Source organism: Columba livia, chromosome 8 (assembly GCF_036013475.1).
Source record: "Columba livia isolate bColLiv1 breed racing homer chromosome 8, bColLiv1.pat.W.v2, whole genome shotgun sequence".
Lineage (NCBI taxonomy): Eukaryota > Metazoa > Chordata > Aves > Columbiformes > Columbidae > Columba > Columba livia.
The window spans coordinates 22,392,588-22,409,121 of record NC_088609.1 but is presented as its reverse complement, the minus strand read 5'-3'; the positions used below and the strand labels follow the sequence as shown (position 1 = coordinate 22,409,121).

Sequence of the window (16,534 nt, the reverse complement as noted above, 5' to 3'; positions counted from 1 at the left end):
GCCATCACAAGGAATACGAAGCAGCCAGTGGAAGAAATCTGAACGTGGGTTATGCTCATCCTAGTGGGACCATGCAAACATTTGTACAAACTTCTACTACCTTTTGTATCAGCTTAAGAAGTAGATAAAATCTGTCCCTACATTAAGAGCGAGGAGAAAGGAAAAGTTCCCTGCTGGTGACCCTGACTGTAACCTGGGTCAAAGACTGCAAAGATACTACGTCTATCCTGACTTTTTACAGACAGCAGAGAGGATGAGGTAAAGAGACAGCACTGTAATAGCAAAAGGAACCCTATGACGCTTTTTAGGCATCAGGAGACCTTTAAATGTTGTAAGGGAAACAAAACATTGCCACTGATATGACCTTTATCCTAGTTGACCCATCTTCTCATTAACCCACAGCATAATGGTGGCCCAAGCACAATTGTTTTCACGAGCATTTAAGGTTTCACTGAAAACTGAGAAAAGGCAAACACACTTCTTTGCAAATGCAGCTTTTGAACAGGCAGCAGGGTGATTCATGATGAATAATGAAAAGCCACACTAAACACTGCATTCCATTAGCAAAAAGCTCTCAAAAAGGGATTCTCCTGCAAGATTCAGCACAGCCTTTATACTAAGAATCTTGAGACTTAGTACAAATATAACTCCTCTGAATTCGAAGATAGCCAATGAATTAATTTGGCCTTGTTTGTTTTGGTAATGGCTGACTAACAAAAAATGAAAGCTAAAAGACTCAGGAAACATTTCCTTTTCCCTTAATGCAGCAAGTGCAGAGCTCCCAGTTGGTTACAGAATAGCCATCATGATGTGCATTGACTGTCATTTGTCCCCATGCTGCTGCTAGAAATGAAAGATTTATCTTCTCAAAAAAAAAAACTTCTTGGCAGATACTCCTAACTGTGCAGCAGAGTAATTCAATGCACTGAAGCAAATTAATGCAGTTTGTCTTATATTTGGACATGGGGCAAATATATTCCTCTATAGCCTTAATCCTTAGCTGCCATTTCCCATAAAGATTCTCTGCCTTGAGGCAACAAGCTTGACCTTGAATCTGCCCAGACAGAGCTTGTAATTATATGTTTTCACCTACTAATACTTCACTTGTAGGTGCTCTTCGTGTGTTCCCTGCATAATAGAGATCACCATGCTCTAGGATTGCTCAGTGGAGTGCAAAAAGAGTCAACAAATTACATAAGAGAAAAATCTTAAAATTAAATGAGAAATTTTTCTAACCAATCCTTATATTTCAAGAAGTTCTTTTACATAATGAAATAAAATTGAAATTGTGTCTGTTTACTATATGTGTCTATATGACTTCAGTATTAGATTTTAGGGATGCTTAAACTAACAATGCATAGCTGCTGTTTTGGGACATGCACTTTGATCTATGCAAAAATTAGCATAACCGTGGTCACAGTCTGTCCCTTAAGTGGGATTTTTGGTTGAAGTTCAAGAATGTTTCAAAATAAACTCATTCTTTCCAAGAGGTTCACAGAAATTACCTTTTGAGGTGAGAATTGAACAACAGTAAGAGGTGATATTTCCCATCTACACAGAGTTCTTCAAGGGCTTCCAGGTAGAGGAGAGATCCAGGTTATTTATTATTTGCAGCATAACTCTACAACACCTATCAAAATAACAGACAATGATACTCAATCTTCCTTACAAACTTGTTTCTAGGGGGATAAAGACTGAATGTGCATCTTTAGAAGAAAGCCACAAGAAACACTGTTCTAGAAAACTATCCCCAGGAGTCTATGAACGAGCCCAAACCTACCTTATGTGTGCCACTGAAAATTACTTCTAGCTTTCCAGTCATTTTTAAGCATTACAAGAGTAATGTTCTTTTGGCTGGATCCCTCAGTGCAGATGAGCTCCTAAGCTCTTTAGCTGGCCCCTCCTTCTGCCCAAGCTTGCAATATCCCAGTGCATGCTATAAAGAAATTACATTGCACAGCCAGAAGCTTCTTTAACAAATTTAAACTCTACAAATGAAGCTACTTCCCCCCACCTCACTCCCAGGAGCAAACTTTGTGCTGTAACTCAGGGGACTAAAGCTCTTTGGAACCTCATGTTGGTTGACAGTGCCCAGAGCTGTTCACAGCTACCAGACCTGATTCTGTGCATTGTTGACAGAAACCTGAAGTAACTCTGTCATAGTTATACATATATAGATTTGGGGTACTTATGCTAGATCTGAATAAGTGAACACAGAGGACCCAACTGTATAAACTGAGGATCAGGTTCCATATATTAAGTCCTAACCACACTGAGTTATTAATGTTAATTTCCCTATGCTGCAGGCTGAAAGGATCACAATCAGTAACTATGAAGTGTGTTCTATACTCACACAGCTCTCAGAACCATGGTATACAAGCACCTGTGGACAATTCTCTGGCAACACTAATCTCACTCAGCAGAAAAACTTGCAATGAAATCTACCAGTACCCTCTGAAAGAACTGTTATGTCAGGACTTCAGAAGAGGGAGAACTCTCTCTTACATTAAAATTCCAGCTCAAGCAGTGTCTTTCTGCTCTCACTGAGTTTCATGCAATCTGAAGAAAGCGTTATTGTGTTGTCTCCACACTTAAGCTACTGTGTCATCCCATATTTACCTGCCAGAACACAGCCCAGCCCTCTTCCCAGGCAGCGCAGACCCTGCCAGGTTCTGATGAAACATGTATAGAATCCACCCACCCACAACAGACAGCTGACATCTACAAGCCCCAGCAGGTTCATCCCTGGAGCAAGGCCAGTTTCGGTGCTTCCTTTTTGGAAAGTGCTCACTTTACTCCAGCAGAACAAGAAATACCAGATGTGCTGTTGGTTAACTTTTCCATGGTCTTATTATACTTGTACAGGTTTGGTAGAGGTTTACCCTATTACTGTTCTTACCAATGCCACACTGACTCCTACTCTATGTCCATCCTGTAGCTCAATATATTTGTCAGAATGAGGTATCAGCTGAGCAAGCCTTGCCTCATTCCCAGCGTGGGAGCCAAACTGCTGATCAAAGAGCTTTCAGGCTCTGTTATTATGTACCTGCTGATGGCCAGACAAAAGACCAAACTATAGATCATGAATACTGCTTCTTCAGCAACTTACTTTCTCATGTATTAGTTAGTTTTTTCCTAGTGTTCATCATGGTCTCCAATCCTAATGATCTCTTTCCTGTTTTATGTGTTCTTCAGGTTACATTTATAACGAGATATCTTCCAGAAGTTCAAGCATGGTCTATTTGAATGTTTCCAGCAGTACTGAGGCACATCTATAAGTTAGACATGAAATAGTACCAAAAGTAAAACCAAATCAGACTAATCAAAACCAAGGACTGGGCTTCCTGTATGTTTTTCTATGGTTTTGTTTGTTTTTGTTTTATTCTGGTCTTAATTACCCTTCCTGGGGTTAATTTTCTCCTTATCTCACTCACTGTCAGTCCTATAGCCTAGAAAAATCTCCACTACCAGACATGTTTTTCTGACAATTTCCTATGACTGCTCACCAGAAACAACCGTTTACTCTCATATTTTGTGTGTTCAGGACCATGACCCACTATGCCTTACCTTTCCCATTAAATTTTGTAACCTTTCCAACAGTGAAATGTTCAGTACCTACCCCAAACTGGAAGGTATTGTTAGAAACAACAACACTATAAATACCACAAAACCGGCTATTGTCTAGAATAAATACAGATAGCTCTGTTAAAAAAAAAAAAAAGTTATCTATTTACAGCTGAAGTCAAGGGAGTGGAAGGCTAAGTCAGTCCAGCTAGCTCTAGATGATCTTTGGTCACAGTAAGCATTGAATCATGGTCTGTCATTTAAAGTATATTAAATACGTGTTTTCTAACAGTGCACTTTGCCCGGTATAGATAAGGTCTCTAACATGATCAGAAAAGGCAGCACATATGAAACATCACAGTTTCAAAGTCAAACCTTTAATGAAGGGCCCTTTTATTTTCTTAGTTTGTAAGCTCACCGCTGGCACCATTGCCTGCCCAAGTGTTTGTATGACCAGATCACAAGGTGCCTCATTGCCTGTAAAAGACTCTGTATAGACTGTGTGCTGTTAGCGGTCCGTTCTCTGAAAGAAGGAGGGGTTATTTACAGATATAAGTGCATAAGGGGAATATCCAGATTTGTGGATTTTACAGTCAGATACACACTTTGCCGATACGTACAGACAGCTAGAGAGAGGTGTTCTCTTCTGCCCAATATTGTGGCTTGTGTTGTATATACACCATACAATAATCTACCAACAACAACTACCACTTATCAGGGCAGAAGGAATTCAATACCAACGAGAAGCTCAGTTATTGACAAGTCACATTTTTTATTTCAAAAGCCAATAAACAGCCCCTCTGAAAACAAGAGAACTTGTGGTTGCTCCTTGCACACATAGGTGTTTGCTGCCCACAGAACGGCTCTTCCACTGCTGGTAGAGGCAGTTTCTACAACTCTTCGTTTGGAGCTCACTGTCCTAGGTCTTCAGAAAACTGGCTGTAAGCATCACAGGAGCTGACTGAGCCCTCTTGAAAACCTACCCTGGTGTGCTGAGCCTGTCACGCAAGCAATGCATTTGTAAATAGCAGTTGTGCCTGCTGCAGCCAACATCCTTGTCACAAAGATTAAACGGAGGCAGTGACACTGCTGCAATATAACAGAGATGGTGATTCTGCCAAGCTGCAGAAGTCCTGTTCCTCCCAGACAGATAGTTCATCTTCATGCCAACAGGCTGACCCCTAAGGAAACCCTGAATGCAGGAAGACAAGGCTTTACCAGAAGCTCTGCTTACTGTCTGCATTTTCCGCCTGCACAGGCTGTGACTGAGGAGAAATTTGATGGCAGCCCCTGGCTCAGCCTCCAGTCTCCCAGGGTGAAAAGTGTCACTTCTGATCACCAAACCAAGTGCTGTCAGCTGCTAATGCGTACCATCAGTCTGGTTGCTGATTTAGAAAGGGCACTAGATGAGATCTGAACTACAGCCCTCTGTAAAGATAGTCAGACCACTCTATTCAAACAGTCTCAGCATGCAAAGAATTGTGAAGTCAGCCAAGCTGCACAGAGACATTTTATGTGAGATACTCAGTCACACGACAGGACCCCTTGGCAAACTGACAGAGACAGGTTGCTTTTAGCAAGTGGCGCTACTCCTGAAAAAGGATGGTGATACATAAAATGATTAGTATAGGAGACTATTCAAGGGCAAATCACATTTGCTAATGATGACTATAGTATATTAGCTTGCTGCTGGGTCTGCATCTTCCAAAACAATTCATTAAAAAGATTAAGTTATGGAGACCAGTAAGGCAGAGCAGCCTATTACAACAGAAATAAAATAGAACAGAGACACTGTCTGAAACACAGGCAGCTCATACTTCACAGTGAGCACTTGCTTGGGACTTCCAGGGCTTTCAAACAGGAATCATGCAGCTGTTTCAGCTCTCTGCTGGGCTGGGCTGCATTTTGGTAGCACTGTTTTGGCAATATTCCATTATCACTATGTCCAGTTGCAATTGCTATTTTGCATAGATATCTGTAAGTGAAAAAATCTGTTTAAAGGTTGTTTGTTTGTTTGTTTTCCCCATATGTTTATTTTACCAAACGACCAACCATCATTTTGGCTAGTTTCTGAATACAGACTCATCTAAATGGCTGTGAAGGAGTTGTCCATAATCAATAATGGCGCTCCTTCCCATGAGCTAGGAAAGGACTATTATGTCTATCTGTCAGACAGGAAGCAGGAAATACACAGTGGAACAGGTTGATTTTCCTGATTTACAGAAACTCATTCACACTTCATCTAGGCTTGTGATAAGACAGTGAAGTGACAGAGGCTTCACACTTACATTTCATTACTCATACCACTAAACAACCCACAAATCCAGTCCCCATTTGAAAAATCACTGTTTCTGGATTATAAAAGACAGCTTAACATGTACAAAGTTCCACACAGAAGGTTGTAAGCAAGTGGATTCAACAACTGTCACAACAAACATGTGCTGTAAATATGTTCTGTAACCAGTACAATAGGACTGTAGATGCTATTATAATATTGACAGCTAACTGCCAAAAACACCACCTTCCTGTGACAAATAGCAAATTTGAATGTGTCAGATTTTTTAAAAATTTCTTCCAGCAGTGTGAATATTCAGAAGAAAACTGAAAAAAATATCAATATGATACCTTTTTAAATTGTCCTGTAAGCAATGTTTTCAATTATTCATTAAGAAATTTGTTTCTAAATAACTTGAATAATTTTACCTGCCTTCATTCATCTAATAGTAGTTACAAAACACTGGTAGATAAAGAGATAAACCTACTGTTTAGGTATCAATCTTAAATAAATTTAGTTTATTGGAAGAGTCTTACTCCCACCTTCACTCTTTTGCCTTTTGGCAGTATTTAAGTGAATGTTGGTTATGAGCACACAGTCTGGTCATGTTCCAGATCACCCCATGCCAGTGAACTTTCATCTTTACTCTTTAGCTCTCACAATCTCTGTTCTCACAATCTCTGTTGGCTTTCTGTAAATTCAGTTCCTAATTAAGGTATCAATGAAAATTTAACTTGATGTTACTTCTGGGAAAGGCAATAGAGAAGATAAGAGCGAAAGAATTTATTTCCCATGTATTGGTACTCACTATGTCACTTATTAGATCTTGTATCAGCCTACCCAACACTTTGGCTGGAACTGATGACAGACTGACAAGCCAAAAATATCTGAGTCATATTAGCTACCTCTTTTAATGGCAACACACATTTCTGTCGGGAATTTTAAACTGCAATATATGCTAGAGAACAAATCATTTTCTGTTGAAGACTACACTTCTACTTATCATACTAAAGAATGGTGAAGAAAAAACTATTCCTCACCATTCAAGAGAAAGTGACATCTGCAAAGGAGAGAAACCACAGCCAAGGCTTTAAGGTTTTGTGGTAGCAGCTACTACTGTCCCAAAGGAAAATAGAGATCTCCAGCTATTCCTACATAATGCTTTTTTTGTTACTGATGGAAGGCTTGCAAACCAGAGCTTGAAAGGAAAGAAAAAAACGAACAAAAAACACATACACCCCGATCAGACAAATCTAACTGTTTTATAATTAAGCAGACTAGAGGCAGATGCCATGAGAGACTCTCTGTAAACTTCCAAAGTGCTGAGATTAACCCAGGCAGACTACTAATTTAGCCTACAGATAAGTGAGAATACAGGACAGATCTCAAACTGTTCATTAATCATCCTATATCTACATGGAAAGAGATGGGACCTTGTTCATGAATTGTTGTAAACTTTTTCATTATTCAGAAGCATGCAATTATTTAGAATCATTAAATTACACAATAATTGAATAATCAAAGATATACAAGCCAAAGAATTAAAATAATTCTTATTCCATTTCCATAACTGAAACTGGTGGTATCTATATATTAGAGGTAACCATAAATTAGAGAGAATAGTCATTGTCTCACCAGCTGGGAGTGTTCCTGTAAATCAGACCAAAGTTTGTTGGCTAATCACTCAAAAGGTCAAGTAAGTAAAGGCAAAACTAGATTAAAAAAATACAGCTAAGAGGTTAATCTAGGATAATAGGCTGTAGGATTCATTCAAAGCATGCCGATGGAAATATATGGGGAGGGAAAAAAAAAAGCAAGCAGAACAGAAAGTGCATCTGAAAGTGTTGATTTAGCACAGGAGGATTTGTGGCAGTCTCTAGTATATTTGCCTTTCATACCAAATGTTTTTGACAAGCTACACTACAGGTAGCTTTTACCTACAGGAAACAGAAAACCACAAGTGACTCAGTACTTCCAAGAAAAGGTTAATTAGAGACTTGAAAGTAATTTTCTAGTAAAGAAACCAGAAGAGTTGTTTCGTTGTTTTACATTTCTCTTTGAAAGCTCTACATAACCAGAATAAAATACTGGTTGCTTCAGTCATGCTCATGATCTTTCAAAGTATGTCCTGTACATTTATTCTTGTATTATTCATGTCATTTTCAAACCTGGCATTTAATTTCACTCACTCAGTGACAGTCCTACACCATAAACATTATACACAACACAACCTAAGGAACCAGTATGTAAGGAATATTTTCAGAACGTTCTCAGAGCACTTAAATCCGCTCTGAGGGTTTCCTAATGGCCTAGGTTAGGGACAATTAAACTGGGGTTCACACAGTGGTCAGTTTGGCTGCAGCCTGTGAGTGCAGCCCATGCACACAGAGCTGCACCCTGCAGAGCGGGACCTGCCACACCAAACACTGACAAAGGAGAACAGATCTGCTCAGGGTTTAGAGGATTAATATAGGATAGGAGAAAGATTGAGGATTAGGATAATGTCTGGGAGAAGTGGGAGGAAGAGACAGAGGCTGAGGCTCACACAAGGTTTTTTGGAAAGCAGACGCCGTTTGGAGAAAGTACCAGCTGGCAGCTTGGTTTTGCTGACACTATCATAATAATAAAGCAATTAAGACAAAAGGCTGCAGTCAAAGGAATGGGGGGTTAGAAGAGTTGTTTTAACCCCTAGCAGAAACCACTGAACAAACCTGTTCCACTACCTGCACTGTCAGTTTTAATTGCTGATTTACATATGGCAGCAAGCAACTGGCAGCATTAGCTCAGCTCTGGACAACACAGTCAGTGCAAGCACAGAACACCAACACAGCTCTGAACATCCCAAACACACACCTGCACTGGTTTTTCAGGACAGGTCCCAACGTCACAACCTGAACATAAACTAAGCTAAACATATCTAAGAGTTGTGGTAATGTGTAGAAATTGCTCCTTTTCTGATCTATGGTGCAATACTGAAGAATTCATGCACATATCTTAAAAAAATTGTCTTAACCCAGCTTCAGAAAGCCACTGATCAGATCTCACAATAAGGGGAACTTGTTTCTGAAGTACTCTGAAGTCAAACGATTACTTCAAAAGCCATTTTCTGCCTCTGTTAAGAACAGGTAACCCTCAAGACATCACTTAACTACAGAAATTGTTCAACTTGTGGTGGCGGTGGCAAGTACACTTAAAAAATGCAAATTCATTTTTATTTTATCTCATCTACTGTACTAGAACCAGTAATCAAAATGGGAACCTGAAATCATGGCCTATCAGTATTTTTAACTGAGATATTTACAGAACTATGAAACTAATGAAGAGCTAAGAGATTGTATAAGAAATAAGCATATATGATTCAAAAGGTATGAAAGTCTCTATGTATGAGCAACACACTTTAAATGAAAATGTGTCAGCCATAAAATAAATCTCATACTGGTAAAAATAACTGATTCTGAATAATAAGGCCTTGCTCTATGACATTTCTTAGGACTAAAAAGAACTAAGGTCCCTCAGCTGTGTTTCATCTGACATTTCCTTCAGATAGATCATTAGGGCCCAAAAGCTCCTTCCTCTACTAGCTAGAGGTCCAAACTGATGTTATTGAAGTTGTTTGATCTAACTGCAGCTGTTCAATTTCTGAGCTATAACATCAAACAGCTCAATAATAAATCAGTGTAAGAGTTATTGAGATCTATGGCTTAAGTTCCAAGCAATACTTAGATAAGCGGCTGTCCCCTAAGAGAATCAAATGTTAACATGAACCTACATGAACATATCATATACTTCATACAACTGGAGAAAGGGTATTTAAATAAAAACCACTCTCAAATCTCAGCAGAAAATACACATATACTAATATATATATAATATATATATAATACAGAAAATACATGCTTAAATAAATTTATTACTAGCTTTTTACTGGTGTTTGAAGTATAAACTATGTGAAAATATGTTGACACTTACCCTGACGTGTTCCTTCAGTGAAAGGACAGATTACACTGTGTGCTGCTCATTCCTTGGTTCTTCTCCCATTGCCGATGGTCCACTGGAAACTGGAAACAGAAAACTTGTCATACAAGTGCTGAGCAGCCATGAGATAATGACAATTTTTTGTTACAATCCTGAGCTGCATTAACCAGAATAAGAGAACAGACCAACTAAATTAAAGGATAATAGCACTTAACTAGAACTGCTAGGCTGTTTTTGATTTTTTTTTTTTTCAAACAGCAAAATGAGTTCTGTCCAATCCAGTGATGATTACAAGAAAGAAACATGAATTAAGCTTCTAACTGAAACCCCAAGAACTGACTTCTTGAAGTCTCTTAACTCCATTACCTGTAAGTCTGAGAATAGAGCTAGATTCCCCTTAGAGGAAGCCATTGTAATACTTTGTGAAATAAGAAACTACCTGACAAGTTCCTTTCCCAGATTAACACTATGCATCAAAACCCTTTTCAAGGAGTCATTTCACCTACAAGATAAATGCAATGACATTTTCAAACGTAAAAATCCTTCACTAAAATAGATTATTAAAAGAGCATCCAACTCCAGCCTTCACAAGCCATCAGTCTCCAGGTGCATTTGGACAGTGAGAAATCTACACAAAGACTATAATGGATCTCCCAAACAACCAAAGGTCCTGCTTGCTAGGCTGAAGAGAAATTTGCAAAGAGACTCTTCAGAAATTACATCTAATTAAGGAGCTGCAGATTAGCTTGGCTTTCCTGATGTCACCGGGTAAAAAAAACAGTCCACAGCTGATATGACAAGAAAAGAGCTTTTATATTCCCAAAAATATTCTTTTCATGGAACTCGTGGCCAGATAATTTTTTTGCATTATTCATGAATGGTGATAAAATATTAACCTTTGATCTACCAACACAGTGTTTGAAAGGTCTATTCAGCCTTCAGGTGGAAGAAAAATAAAGTTTCCACACATTGTGTTAAATAGTCTGTAAATGTAAATTTATACTATTTATACTAACAGTTTAGTTTATCTAAGAGTTTACCACCACTTCCCTTTCTTCCTACTCCTCACTCCTCTTCCACTGCCCTTTCCCCCCACTTGGCATTTTCCAGTAGCCACAGATCCACCCTCTACCCTCTTCCTTTACCATGTTTTGACACTCATCAGATGTGCCTGGCCAATGATTGGACTCACTAGCTCAGCAATAGCCACCTTTTTGCTGGGTTAGATCCCTGTCAGCATAGTGAGTGGATTCAGCAAGCAGACAGACAAGTAAGCTGTGGGGACACACGTCCAGGACTGAGAGGCAAGGATGCCTCTTTTCAGTGCCACACAGCCACTGGATCAGTTCAGATTGCTCATGTAATTTCCCCCTAGCGAATACCAAGCAAACAGATACCACTCAGAGGATCTACTTCAGATTCAGGTGAAAAGCAGAAAGTTATTATTATCTTATTTCTGGTAAGACAATGTAGCTATGAAACAGGTCTGAAATCCTGACAATCAAATCTTACAAGAAAAATAAAGGAAACCATATCAGACCAAGTTTTTTTGCGCCTAGTTAATAATCACCACTCAAAGGTAAGGGGTTAGGTAAATATATAGTGCTATGAGAAGCAGAAGTGAAATATTCAAATCTGTTGAAAGACGTATGTTGGTGACACACTGTCACAGGCATCTGAATGACTGTTCAGCTCCAGCTGCTCGCGCTGTATCGCGCAGTGCTCCTTGTAGCAGGCGTCAGCCATCCCGCTCGAGTCCCCGTGTTATTCGGATGACCTACCCGGCACTGCAAACAAACAGGAGACAGCTGAAGTTCACAGTTCAAATGACTGACAAGTCGGGAGTTTTTCTCAGCTACTGCTTCCAAATAACAAACTCCTCAGCAAAAAAGATAGGTCTTCTTCATTGAAGAAAATAGGCTTGTACTTGCAACAAGTGTTATCTGCCATAAATAATCTTATCAGTCCCGCTAACAATAAAGGTTTGCATAATCTTATCCTGTGTTTTTTCCATTAATACTTGGAAACGTTTACGCAAAACAAATTGTATGTGAGATATTTTTTGCCCACCCACAGGGCAGGATACTGAGTATCTGGAAGCACAGGAAGGATTGCCAGGGTCTGAGGTCATCATGTTTGCACGGCAGTTTCGAGTTTCAGATAAATAGCCAAACATACATGCTTATTATACACATCAGTCTAAGGTTTCTCATGGTCCCTGGCACACTGTGGTAAGGTAAGCCTGAGGCCCACAAGATGGCTGAGTTCATCTAGCAACTCACTGCTGCCAAAAGAATCCCATCTCCCAGACAGAATTCATTCCTTTGTACTCCCTACTGCTACTGCTCATCTCCCTTTAAGCTCACTGGCATAGCAGAGATCATTTATTCTGGGGTTTAAGAGTTTTTTGTTTGTGTTTTGGTTTGGTCATCTTTTTTTTTTTAATAATTATTATATTTTATATATATAACATATATTTAAATTGCTTTCCTGACAGATTAGCAAATTCAATTGGTTCACAGGGTAGTCAGATGGAAGAAAGTGGTTGGAACTGCAGGTGCAGAATGCAGTAATTCCTCTTTGCTCTGCTGAAAGCTATCAGATAAGGTTCATCCCATCTTGCAGAACACCAGAGCTGCAGTGTTCAGGGCAGACCTTGCTACGGGCAGAGGCTGGTTAGGCAGCTTCCCAGGGAAACAGGGTGAGCACCCTGCCCATGCCTCAGGAAATGGGAATCAGCTGATGTAACCTGCACAGTTTCCATTCTTCAGCCTGCAAACAAGAGTTTGTTCATCAGGGAAACTTGCTAAATGGCTTCACCACCTCCGGTCTTGTCTCTGCCCCTTCTGCCAGGCCCCCAGCTCCAGAAGAAAGGTTTTCTCCTAAGTAATTCCTACTTCAGGTCTGTCTTCTAGACAAATCACCTATACTTTCAAGGCTTTGACCACCAGCACTTGTACTCAGAGAAGCCACATCTGGCACAAAGCGCTTACAAAAATACATCTGCAAGGCCATAATTTTTCTCTGCAATCCTACCGAGGCCTGTTGGACCCAACCGCCACTACTGTTCTCTTTCTGTTCTCCAAGAGCATCAGAGAACAAGAATCACGAGAATATGTCATGGAGTTTACTTGTCTATGGACAGCAAGTACCCATGTAAGTTTTGTTACTTTCCCCACGATTTGGCCCTGGTTATGGGGTATTTGGTTTCGCTTAATGGAACACAACCAAACCACACAACCACTAAAGCTGGTTCTCAGAGCCCTGCTAAAAATTCCCCACGCAGTTGGCTGGGTAGGATTTAAAACTCTGCACTATTCTTAGAAGCGCGTATCTACAGCAGTTGGAAAATGCTGGGTTGCAAGCAATGCATTCCACAACATGTTTAAGGCTCTGATCCTGAGTATTTCAGAGTCTTTGTGGTTTTAAGTTTACATTAAAAGAAAAAAAAAAAACACCCACACCAAACCTACACACAAAAAAACCCCACACAATCTTATCACTTATCCAGGCACCTGAACACATTCCATTAATCTCACATTTAATATCATCATAGTAACGATACTTCAGCTATTCACTAAAGTGCTGAAGTGTGATTTCTAAATGAGAGACAACAGAGTTTGTTAAAGCTGCTGTGGAAAACCACAAACATTCAGAGTTTCATAAACATTTCCAAAACAAATAAGGCCAAGAATTTACAAGTGTCTGGGAACATGAAAAAAGCTACAAAAAACATGTTTTAACTAATCAAAAACTAATCAATAAACGTTGACAAAGTTTACTGTGTAATTTTCAAAAATACGTGCAACATCATCTGCATTTAGCATAATGGCATTTGTAGCTTGGCTCCACTATGCATATGGTATACACACCTACCACAGAAGAGACAGCAGAGCCTGAGCTGCATTCTAAAACTTCTCTACAATATTGGAAGATATCTGACAAGCAGATTTATTATAAAATATGATTAAAATAATAAATGCTTTTAAAACAGTTGAAGGCAATAACCAACAGCTGTTTCTTTAGTTTGATTTTAAAGGCTTAATATTTTAAAGGCTTAATAATAAATGCTTTTAAAACAGTTGAAGGCAATGACCAACAGCTGTTTCTTTAGTTTGATTTTAAAGGCTTAATATATTCATAATTATGAATAGCAACAGGAAGGGAGTTGTACCAACTGAAACATAATAGTTCAAGGCTTTTCCTCACAGAGATTCAGGGTGTGTCTACTCAAACAAGCAAAGCAGGTAGTATTTAGCTTCATAAATGAGTATAAAACTGAGATACTCTGATATTGTTTTCTTTCAGTGAGAGGATCCAAGAAATTTCTAAAGTTGAAAGACCTGCCTAGTAGGGAATTACTACTTCAAAATTTACCTTCAAGGTAAAAGTTTAATCCTTCCTGAGAGCTGGCAGTTTTTGTTATGAACTTCTTCTTAGCCTAAAAATGTACACACATTTTTAAATTTCTAATATTGTATGATTTGGTGGAGAGATAGGAGGCTTTTTTTCTTCTTTTTCACCCTGCTTTATTACATATCTTCAAGCATACTGGCTAATATAATCTGGATTCTGACTAAAGTATAAAAGAAAGAATCTTAAATTTTATTCACCTGATAAGGGTCAAGCAATCCCACATGTTAAACGTGGCATTAAAGATTTAGTGACCAACAGAAACTGAGAGACTAGAAAGCCATAGATGTATGAGCCACAGAAATAAAAAACAATGAGAAAGTCTCCCATGGACTTGCTACACACAACTAGTCTTAGTTACATATATCCCTAGATGCAATATTTAAACAAGTACCAATAAAGATACCCAGTATCTTAAATCATAAATAATCATTTTATATATATTAAACATAGATTTGCATGCAGACATGTCTATAAAATTATATTCTGAGGATAGTTTATAACTCCACTCCTCTAGGTTATCATCAATTCAAAGCTTGTTTTCCCCTTTATTAACATACATTTTTCATGAAACACCTTCCAGTTTAGATTGGAATTTGTGACTTGATGGATACAAGAAAATATGTTCTTTATAATATGAAAGAAATCTAGTTAAAGTAAAACAAATTTAATGCAATAGGTGCTGCTTCTGGCTAGTACTCTTTCTCTGAACTTCAAACTTTTTATTTACTGAGGCCCGAGTTTTCCGTCACTGAGAAGTGAACCTGTCTGCAGCTTTTTAGCCAAAAAAAGTACAATAGCACCAAGATGAACCCCAAAAGAGTTCTTTAGCTGCTGTACCCTAGACAAAAGCTGTTTGCTCCTTATTCTGCAACATGAAAACACTGTTGACTGAAACAGCTGGAAGTACTTTGCAGACTAATGGTGGAAACGGCCTTCAGCTTTGAAGGCATTAAACCAGCCCTTGACTGAGACAAACTTGTTTCTTTGGGAAATAACATATAGCTAAAGAGAAAGTCTTTCAAAAGAAAAAAAAAGTATAAGCTGTGTTTTCAACTGATAACAATCTGATCAACTCCATTCACTTCAAATATGTCTTTCAAAAAGTGAAAGCTTCACGGTCCTTACCTTTAATGAGATGATGATTCTTAGAAGCAATTGTTTACTACTACAGTAACCTATAACTCATTGTATATGTATTAGGTTAATGATTTGTTTGAAAAGAAACCCCAGTGCAACGAGTAAGGGTAGAACTGAGGATGCGTTTGTCTGTAGAGCATGGCCAGGGACAGCCACTACAGTTCTAAAGTGATGGGAGTTTTTCCATGCCAGTACTCAGACTTTGCTCCAGAAACGGACAATGGAACATGCATTTCCAGCTGTGAAAGGGCGTCTGTGGTTCTGCTTCTAGATTATGGTTCAAGATATGGCTTTCTTCTAAATTCCCACCCATTTTTCTTTAAGACTTCATAATGCAACTGTTTCACCTTGTGCTTTAGATTCTCATTATTTCTCCTACATTAAGTACCCAGCACAAAATTGAAATGAACAACGGAAGAAATGAAGCCAAAAACATCCAACCTGTATGACTCATCATGTGATCCAACAAACATTTTCTACATAACTGAGCGAATCTGTTCTGTCAAAAGGAAAATAATACAGTTGCCAGCCACAGTTCTGCTCAAACTTGCAGAATGGGTTGACAGTTTCCTCTGGATATATTTCTGACAGGCAAGTTCTGAAAAACCTTGTTCCAAGAATCCCATGGACTGCAAACACAGCTGTTCAGATTCACTGATCTAACCTACAACACCGTGGATACTCCTATTGGTGAAGCAGGCTTAAGGGACAGACAAAATGACAGCTGGTCCATTTCTTCTCTTGCACATAAATCCCATTTAGAATAGGATTAAGATAACTGGAAAATAACCTATTGACTGAACAACAAATCCCTCCTAGCAAGGGGATATATATGATTTAAACAATTTGAAATGTTAAAAGTGTGCTTTAAATACTTTCTTAATAATGATCACTTAAAAAGGGAACTAACATTTTAGGAACCATCTTCAGGTTACTTCAAAATCTAGAGGTTTAGATTAGAAAAAGACACATTAAATACTATTATGGTCTGTAAATATGTAACATCCAAAAGTAATGTTTTTAAAAGCATTTAAATATTTTGGAGCATAAAGAAAATATTTTAGAACATAAAAAATTAAAGCAATGCAATCCCATTGATTCTAATTTGAACTTGAAACACTGATCTTGTTTCTCCACCCACTGAGAATGGAATCCCATTTATACCAC

At 38.6% G+C, this 16,534-nt stretch overlaps 1 long non-coding RNA gene across 1 annotated transcript in view; it reads right to left on the bottom strand.

The window, feature by feature from the left end:
• LOC135580127 (uncharacterized) overlaps window positions 1-12,649 on the bottom strand; it is a 106,128-nt gene extending 93,479 nt beyond the window's left edge. The window contains exons 1-2 of the long non-coding RNA XR_010474361.1: window positions 9,809-12,649; window positions 1,506-1,630 (exon numbers count right to left, since the gene is read on the bottom strand). This is a non-coding gene — a long non-coding RNA (uncharacterized LOC135580127). The remainder of the gene's footprint in view (window positions 1-1,505; window positions 1,631-9,808) is intronic.
• Between the last annotated feature and the right edge of the window lie 3,885 nt (window positions 12,650-16,534).